We start from the raw sequence: 10,441 nt of genomic DNA on the forward strand, positions 1-10,441 counted from the left end.
AGTTAGTTTAATTACACAACTGCCATTCAAATAAAATCTTGTATATCTCCCGCCCATTAAAATTAATTTAGTTACATAATCAACCATTAAAAATTATTTTTCCTCCCAAGTGTAGACTATCAATCTTTTGTGGTCCTGTTGGATGATTTCATCCAAATAATTTTTACTTTTATTCTCTGCCCCCAACCTTACTAGATAACAACAAGTTTTTCCTAATCAATAACTCTTAATTAGAGTGGTAAAAGATTTAGGTGTCGTTTGGCAACCAAAAGTAGAAGTACTTTTGCTTGTAGTAGAAGTTCTTTTGCTTTAAAAAAGTAAAAAAATTTCAAAAGTATATTTGGAAAAAATGTTACTTTTAAGTAAAAAAAGTCAAAAAGTTAGTTTGGTAACTCAATTTACTTTTGATAATTTTCTTTTTCTTTTTCATAGAGATACTTGTTTCAATTGAATTTATTTATGATTTCCACAATTACTCGTGTATGCGAAGTAGTAGTAATATTGGTGGTAGTGGTGGTGGAGGTATGATGGTGGCGATGGTAGCGGAAGTATGACGGTGGCGGAAGTACGGTGGTGGTGATGGTGGAGATACGGTGGTGGTGGTGGTGGTGGTGGTGGTGGTGGATAATGTATATGAGTGATAGTGACAGAGTTATGGTCAGGGGCGGACCCACTTGGAGACCAGGCCGGGCAGCTGCCCGGCCTGGAATTTGTAATTTTCTTATTAGGGTATGGGTAATTACGTAACTTCACATGCTGTAGAAAAATTGTCCCGTGGGTAAACCGACTCTGAGGGATCGCCTTCCTATTTACCAGTTAGGAGATAACTACCAATCAAAGAGAAGATGAAGGGATTAAACCGGCAACTCAAGAAGGATGGTTGTTAATCTTAATACACTCAAACTTCAAATTAACACATTTTTTTTCTTCCTTTAACAATGATATGTTAGGTTTTGCTAATGATACCTTAGGGTTTTGCTTATGTTATTTATTCTACTGAATATTTTTTCTCTTTTGATAATGATATGATAGGGTTTGTTGTTTGATGTAGTTTGCTCTTCCTTTATGAATTAAGTTAACGATAGTCCACAAAATTGAAAATTTCTGCTTCAATCCCAAATAAGTACATATAAAACCCTAAATCATTCATAATCAACCAATTGAATTAACAATTTAGTAAATAATTTTTGTATCAATTCTTTGGTCCCTAGTTATAAAACTATAAATCATTCATAACAAATTCATAGTCAACTAATGGAATTAACAGTTTTTATATCAATTTTGTTTGAGTAAACCTTAAATAATTTTAAATTTTTGATCCATCATTAACCCTAATAATCACCAAATGCAGCCAAATAACTTCAAGGACTCAAAAAGTTGGACGAAGAAGATCAATCTAATTTCGAATACTATTTTGTATTTTCGTGTGTATTGTATGAATGGTGAATAGTGAACTTAATGTTTGTATTATTGTATACTTCTTACTCTAATTACTCGAGTAACGTAATTGTAATTTTTATTTATAGCTTCTTTTAGCAGGTTCCAAATTGAACAAGTGTCGTACTTTCGTAAATGCGGATATATGACGAAGGAGAAGATCAAATTTTTATTCTCACCAGGTATTACCTTCTTCATATTATTCTTTGTAAATGTGGATACATCTAAAGTATAAGATAGGTAATGTAGTAATTTCCTAAAGTAATTTTTTACTAACTTTAGGTAAAGAGTCTGCCCTCCCGGTTTTGAAATCCTGGTTCCGCCCCTGGTTATGGTGGAGGTGGTACGGTGATGGATAAGGTATGCAGGTGGTAACGATGGAGGTATGATGGTGGTGGTGGCGGTGGCTGTGATAGTACGGTGGTGGTGGTGGTGGCGATGAAGGTACGGTGATGGTGGTAGTGGTGGAGCTACAAAGTGGTTATTGTCGAGGTGTGGTGGTGGTGGTACGAAGGTGGTGGTGGTGGTAGTTGAGGTAGGGTGGTGGGGGAGGTGCAATGCGTCTTGTGGTGGTGGTGAGGGTAGAATGTATGGTAGAAGTTTAGTTGGGTAGTGGAGTGGAGATAGACAAAAAAATAATTCGTCAAGTAAAATTCATGCATGTCTCAAAGAAAAGTTACTTTACTTTGAAGTCAGAAGCTAAAAATTTTAACTTCAAGAAAAAGTCAAATTTTAACTTAAATGAAGTCGGTAATTTTTGCGTACCAAACTAACTTATTGACTTTTCTACTTAAATAAGTAAAAAAGTAACTTATTTTAGTGTTGCCAAACGACACCTTAGTCTTCCACTTTAGAGGAGGTCAAAGGTTCGAGACGTGTTGACAAATTAAAAAAAAAAATTTATATTATAGACAACTATTTTTTCGAAAATTAAAACATAATTACGAAAAAAGACAAATAAATTGGTGATAGAAAAACGTAAGAATGTCATATCATAATCAAATAGTTCATAGACGAAAATTAATCGAAGATTGATCATATAAATTATTTTAATATAAAATTAAGTGAAAAATATAAAATGTATTTAATAATAAGTTTCAATATCTCCTCCCAACATATATGTCTCTCCAAAAATGACTGGTAAAAAAATGAAAACATCCTTGGTACGTTGAATTACAATGGCAATTGACCTAATAAAACAGGTAGAGGATGACTTGTTATGTCTAGTCTCTAGATGGCAGTTATGTAAATAAATTGATTGTAAAAGTTAAATGTACATTGAATTTAATTGTCCATAATTTAAGGAGAATTTATAGCAAGTCTTCTCACACGTTGGAGGAGATCTTGAAATCCAACGGTCTCAAGAGCTCGAGCTCATACGGGTAGGTATGAGGCCGAGCTCATTGAATCAACGTCTACCTGTTTATCTAAAACAGTGATAAACTAATCAAAGTTCAATATGAAAATTTAGAGATAGTCGACTTGCTTTTTATTTTTGTTTTAAATACAGACTCTTAAGTTTATTTTACATACAGTTCTGTTTTAAAACCAGAAATTTATTTATGTTTTATACACAAATTTTTAATTCTATTTTAAAACTAGAAGTTAATAAAACAAAATGAGCATTAATATTAGAAAAAGAGATGAAAGAATCACCGAGTTGAGTAATCTTTAAGATAATCACACCATGTTACTTGTACCAACAATGGAGTGTTTGTCTCATAGGACAAAACGGTGTTACCTTTTCAGAGGTTGGATATTACGTCTGGTTTTCGAGAATTTGACGAAAGTGAGTAAGTAATACGAATCAAATGACTGCTTAGTATTCTTCTATTATGCGATGAGATGAAAGAATCCAAATTAATGAATTGCAAAAATAAGTCATATAATTTAGATAAAAAAGGTTGATTATGTTTGCTAAAGAAATGCTAATAAGCGCTCAAAATAGTTTTGCAACTACATATTTTCATGTATGCAAAAGTATTTTTGTTGACTATGACTATTTTAGCAATTCTTCCCGTGAGCCCAAAGATGACTGGAGTTCTTAGTAATTTCGCCCGCTCTATCCTCACTACGTATTTCTAATGGCCAAGACTTCAGACGCATTTACTTCCTAATTTTTGTCATTGTAACTCATCAACTCAAAATATTATAAATCATGTTATAGTAATATATGACATATGATCGGTCAGTTTAGGAGGTTCCAAAATGTGATTTGGTTCGGTCGGGACAAAGTTTGGTAGGTTTGATGTAATTTGATCACTGCGGCTAATTTTTTCTTACCCTAACTTAAGCCAACAACCTCCATCGTCCACATAAATGTTAATGGTGTGTTCCCCCATTTAATTGTGGTAGATTTGCTTTGACCACTTCGTTTATTGCCCCCCCCCCCCTTTGAGTCTACTAATTTTAATTGTATACAGTAGTGGCGATAAGGTTCAACTGACTTGTGAATCAAAATCGATTTGAATCCACTGGGTTTGTTTTACCACATAACTGTTTGACCTTAATTAACCATTTTACAAACACTTTCTCAAAATTAATCAAATTATTAAAGTTCAACTATAGCCAAGATTTATTAATATCAACCAGAAACCCAAATAGAACCGTAAAAGAACATCTTCTCTTAGCCCATAAAAATTCTCAAATGATGTCAAAAAAAAAAAAATACAAATAAAATAACACTAAAATTATCGATCTAAATTGGTCTTGTGACAAGTTTAGATATAGAAATAGAGGCTTATAAGATTTATTGCTCAGAGATCCAATTTTTTTTTAAAGAAAATGCATTAACTTTAGAGTCTATTACAATAAACAAAGTAGAAAAACAAAATACAATAAACAGTGTAGAAATACAAAATTACAGAGCTGAGGAATTGCATAATATAACTTTGATATGTGGAGCATTCTTCATTTTGTAGCTTGCAGGTCAGACAACTCATCTTAAGAATGATATGAAATTTGATCTTGAGAGTCCTTCTGGTTGATTGAAAGATAAAACTTGTACCTAACTTCCGCTAACATTGAAGATGGATTAAACAGACACCCAAAGTTCCCAGAAGAAACGAGGATGTCTGCAAGATAGAACCAAACGATGATTCCGAGTTATCCCACCAGTATTCTCCATACAAAGAGACCATATCCGCTCGAGTTCTACAAAGTAGAATCAGGTCAGACACCTGGTAAATGGGACCGCCTTCATGGCATGAGTATAAATACCCAGCCAATCCAACAAATGAACGCAAATGAATTGCGAAAAGGGATGGAAGTAAAAATGTTAAGGAACTTGGATCAAGAGTTAAATCTATTCTAAAACCAAGCACAAAAGTAATCGACAACAACTGAGCTGAGAGATGATAAACAAAAGGTGGGCGACGAAGGTGGACATAACAATCCGAGCCGTATTTTCCTCCAGGTTCGAAAGGTAAGTTAATATTAATGTTAAAGCTCTTTGAAGACAATTGATATGGACTCATGAGCCATGAGGTCAATCGATAGATCCGGCTAAACATAACTAGGCACCAGGCATGAAAACCTTTCTTGGTGCAGAAACAAAAGACGGTAGGAGATCTAAGGTTTGAGTAGTGGTCTGTTAAGATTGAAGAGAAGGTTGAACCTAGGGTTTGCTCGTCGGTTGACAGGAGAAGGATGAAAAAACCCGTCATTTGATGAGCTATAAACTTGACCGCTTGAAGATAAAAGGCTAATTACCAAGTATCAGGAACCAACTGTGTATAACCAGCGGTAAAATAGATATGCAAAGGGTGGAACGGGTCTTCCCTCTGGGATAGATTTAAAGATTATGCATGAGTAGAGATAAAAATACTAATAGATTATAGTAGAAAGACTTTATATTTAGTAAAGAGATGTGATTTGAAAAACTTCCCTGAGTTTGATGAAGGGGATTTTTTTGTTGTACGTCAGCTTCACTACTTAGATCCAAGAGTTGGAGGCAGATGTGGATGATCATATCAAGATCGCATGATGTCATGTTGTGATTTGCGTCGAACCCCAATTTTTTATCAATTTGACTTCCAAACTGCAACTGGTCCTATTTACCTTCTAGATTTGGTTAGGGTTAAGGATTTTCATAAGGTGAGGTGTAATTAATGTCTCTGCATCAACAAATGGAGGGGGCTTGGATTAGATCAGGTATGGGAAGGGTTGACGAAGGTGAAAGAGGGGTTAGGGTTACTGGACAAAGAAGAGAGAAGAATCGCCCTGATGACATAAGCTTGGATCTTCTCTCTCTTGCCCATTTGGACCAACATCGTCTGGTCTAATGGCAAAAAGAAAAAAAATAGTGGAATAATACGACGAGAAAACCAAAATAATGTAGTCTAATGACAACGCACTTTGGCCCCTAAATGATAAGTTTCCGCCAGAATTTTTGTCCACCCACTCGGATGACTTTCACATTTTTCTAATGGAGTTTGTTCTGAGTTATAATGAGGTTTTTCGATATGTTTTTAAGTTTAATTAAGTTTTAGCACTTTTATATCTGTTTTTTTGACCTGTATTTGATGATTTTTTTATGTAGGTTTAATCTGTTTTGATATATATTTGATGGTTTTGATATGCATTTGTGATATATTTTAAATCAAAGCTGTTTTTTAAACAGCTGTTTCTTCGATAGAATTGTGATGTGTTTGATAAAAATCATTGTTTGGTCGATATAAATTGTCGTTTGTCCGATACAAATTGTTGCCCTAATGAGACAAATAGAATGTATAGAAAAAAATGAAAAGAGAAACGAAAACAGATAATAAACAAGTAGCAATTTGTTCAAGACAAACATCAGTGTATTAAAAGTAAACAACATTTTATTTCAGGCGAATAACAGTGTTCAAGAAAACCCCAACTTTAGTAGGACAAAACAAGTGTTTGTATTGGCGATAAAAAAAACAAATGACAAGGTGTCCGGTCCTCGACCTCGAGTCGGTGGACTTGACCTAACTTCTGGTAACATTGAAGATGGATTAAACAGACACCCAAAGTTCCCAAAAGAAACGAGGATGTCTGCAAGATGGAACCAAACGATTATTACGAGTTATCCCACCAGTATTCTCCATACAAATATACCATATTCGCTCGAGTTCTACAAAGTAGAATCAAGTCAGACACCTGGTAAATGGGATCGCCTTCATAGCATGAGTATAAATACTCAACCAATCCAACAAATGAACGCAAATGAATTGCGAAAAGAGGTGGAAGTGAAAATGTTAAGGAACCTGGATCGAGAGTTAAATCTATTCGAAAACCAAACACAAAAGTAATCGACAACAGCTGAGCTGAGAGATGATAAACAAAAGGTGGGCGACGAAGGTGGATATAATAATCCGAGCCGTATTGTCCTTCGGGATCGAAAGGTAAGTTAATATTAATATTAAAGCTCTTTGAAGACAATTGATATGGACTCATGAGCCCCGAGTTAAATCGAAAGATACAGCTAAACATAACTAGGCACCAGGCATGAAAACCTTTCTTGGTGCAGAAACCAAAGACAGTAGGAGATCTAAGGCTTGAGTGGTGGTCTGTTAAGATTGAAGAGAAGGTTGAACCTAGGCTTTGTTCATCGGTTGACAGGAGAGGGATGAAAAAAACCGTCATTTGATGAGCTATAAACTCGGCCACTTGAAGATAAAAGGCTAATTACCAAGTATCGGGAACCAACTGTGTATCACCAACGGTAAAATGGACATGCAAAGGGTGGAAGTGGTCTTCTCTCTGAGATAGATTTAAAGACTATGCATGAGTAGAGATGGAAATACTAATCTATATAATAAGGGAGGAGGGTATCTTTTTCCCTCCTCCCAATGATTAGGATTTATCCTCACCAATTTATATCAAGTGGTTGAGGATTGAGTTTTTTAGAATTGGAAGGCCTAGATCTAATTACTTTTCATCCAACGGAAGAGAAGAAAGCAAAGAGCATCTTTCAAAGATACCCTCCCAACCGGGACATTCTCTGACTCCCTGTCTCATCTCTTTCTTTTTTTTTAAAAAAATCTCCAAAACTCCTTCCCGCTCATTTCTTCTCACAGGTACGTCTCTCTCTATCTTTTTCTCTTTATCTGCTCTCTCTCTATTTCTGTTTCTTGATGTCCCTCTCTCGCTCAGACACAAAACCATTCTCTCTATCTCTCTCGGTTCATACAGGTGATTGATGTTGAAATTTGTAAGTTCTGAAATTAGGGGTTTGATTGAGGACTTCGATTTAGGGGTTTAAATTTATAAATTCTAAAATTAGGGTTCATATAATTTGATGATTTTTTAAATTCGGGTTTCTGGGAATGAGATAGTTAACCTTCTTTCAAGCTTTCAAGGTATGTTAAATCTAGGATTTTGAAGATTTCTTAAATAACTGTCTAATCTGATTTATGTTATGTGTTATGGGTGTTGATTCAAATGATTTGATATCTTATCTAGATTGAGATGTTATTTAGGTTTTCAACCTGATTTATGTTATTGGGGTTTATGTCTAGGTTTCTTATACCATCAATAATGGAGTACCCGCTGTTTTGCAATTTTGCCCAATGATTTGATATGTTATCTCGGTTTTCAAATACTATAACTTTGCAGTTTTGCCACCGTTTTGGTTTTTTCGGGGTAGTCAAACTTAGGAGAACTTAATTTAACTGTCAAATTTCTAGGTTTCGCCAATATACTTCTGTACACAAATTTAATTTTTCTCTCTCAATGTACGGTTTTGCCACTATTTTGCTTCTTTCTGAACATCTTCTCTCATCGAGTATGGCTTCCAAAAGTTTTACTCTCCCATGTTTTGGTTAGGTTCCAGATAGAACTTCTTTTTCTCTCTCAATGTACGGTTTTGGTTTTGGGTTGATATTGTGTCTATAGAACTTTTTGGTTGGTTATTACTTATTAGTGGTGATTATTATTTTGTTGTAAACAATAACCAGATAGAACCTCTTTCTCTTTGTTACTCGATGTTCGCCTCGCACACACACATTCACATGAAAAATTGATGTTCGCCTCTCTCGCACACACACACACACACACACACACACTCTTACGTGAAAAATTGATTTGAGTTTCCTTCCCATCTCATGCTCTCTCTCATCTTCTCATCTCACATCAATTTGTCCACTTGCAGGTATCTCTCTCACGCACAATCTCTCTCAGGTTTCAAGTCTCTGGATCTGACTGTAGGATTTTAAGGGTAGCCGTTCAGGTGCTTCTTCTTAAAAATTGTTTGTGTTATGCTAAATCGAGATTAAATTTGTTGTTTAGGCCTTTAGGGTAACTTGCAATGTTAGTTTTCATGATATTTGATAATAGTTTGGGTTTAGGTTATGTAAACATTGAAGCTTTAAGGTTAAATTTTAGGTTAACAAAAAGTAAACTTTTAGGTTAACTTGCTAGGTTAGTGTTACTTCTTATACGGGTCTTCTAATCTAATTACCTCTTTTTTTTCCATATAGTGTTACTTCGTTCTTCATTGCAACTCTCTTAGGTAAATATCTTGCCACTCTATACAGTTTGTTTGATTTTATTGTCTTTTCACCTTTACATTGTTACTGGATTCTTGGCCTCTTATGCTTCAATATGATTTAAGTCATTAATTTGGTGTTCAACTATTATCTTGGCTCTTAGAGTCAGTATAATTTTGGAGAAATCTTTACAGTTTTGCTCTCATCTTCCTGATTTTCTTATTTGAAGAAATCTATGTGGTTTAAGCTTACAATGTGCTGATTTTTCCTTTTGAAATGATTCAACTTAACGGTTTTTATTATGTGACTGATTTTCTGATTGTAGTTGATATTTATAAGTTTTTAGGTGCTCTACTTATCTAATTAGGTTGATATTTTGTATTGTGTTGCAGTTCATTTTTTCTCAAAATTTATTTGACCATAAGCATTTAGTTTGGTGCATTAACATGTTCGCAATTTAGTTCTATTAAAAAAATTCTTTATGCCTCGAGATTAGCTCCGAATGAAATTCTTTACCATTAGATTTAGGTTGTTAAGTTGATTATGAATTGGATACCCCTGATTGGGAACTTCTTGGTTTTTTAATAGGTTTGTTGCAATGGAAGAAGTCGTTGAAGAAAATCGTTCGAATTGGTTTCGCTGCTACTATTACTGGTAATAACTCAAATATTTGACACACACTTACTGTTTGATAATATGCCCAACTGAACTTATGACGCTATCCTTTTTTTTGATATAGCTGAGAGACTTGAAACTACATATTAAAAAATTTATAAAGCATTTGAAATTTATAGTTGAGAGATTGGAAACTACGTATGTTTCCCCATCCTCCCATGGTCAAGTATGGGCTCCTAAGTTTATCTCGAGTGATCTAACGGAGTAACAGTTTATATGGGTATGAGGGGGAAAGGAAAAATCTTTTTTTCTTTACTCTTAAGATAATACAAGCCACACAGAGTACGTGAAGCAACAATTTGCAATACTAATTATGCTTATGCCGAATGCTAGAACTTACTGAGGTGAGATTTTACCTAATGATTCATAGTTCTGTTACTTATAGTCTCCTTATTCTGCAATGTTTATGATTGTCATTTGATTTCAGTATTTTTCAAATGAGGCATGTGACAGTAAGATTCATTGTGCCTGGTATCTTTAAGTAGTCTGACCTGCCCGTTGGACTGATAATTAAGTGTAGGTTGAACATGTCAGCCCCTAAATAGACTCACAACCTGCGCGAAGTAGCCCAGCCTGGGCATGTGTTCCAGCCCTCGGTGAAGCATGGGTTTGGAATCTTTGGATTAGACTGGGTGTGAGCATCCTAACCCTCTCTCATGCACAGTCTTACAAAAAATTGAGTTTGGGCTTCCTCTCACCACCCATGGGTCTTTGTTCCTCTCTGTCGCTCACAGTCCTATCTCTTTCTCCCACATATACACATAACGTCTTTGATTAAGAGCTTTTAAACAGAACCTCTTTCTCTTTCTCTCTCAACATAAGGTTTCGATTTAAGGCCTCCAGACCGAGATATACGTCATCTTTTAGTTCATATT

This window comes from Eschscholzia californica, unplaced genomic scaffold, assembly GCF_041429995.1.
Source record: "Eschscholzia californica isolate CP2 unplaced genomic scaffold, dmEscCali1.0.p SCAF_4, whole genome shotgun sequence".
NCBI lineage: Eukaryota > Viridiplantae > Streptophyta > Magnoliopsida > Ranunculales > Papaveraceae > Eschscholzia > Eschscholzia californica.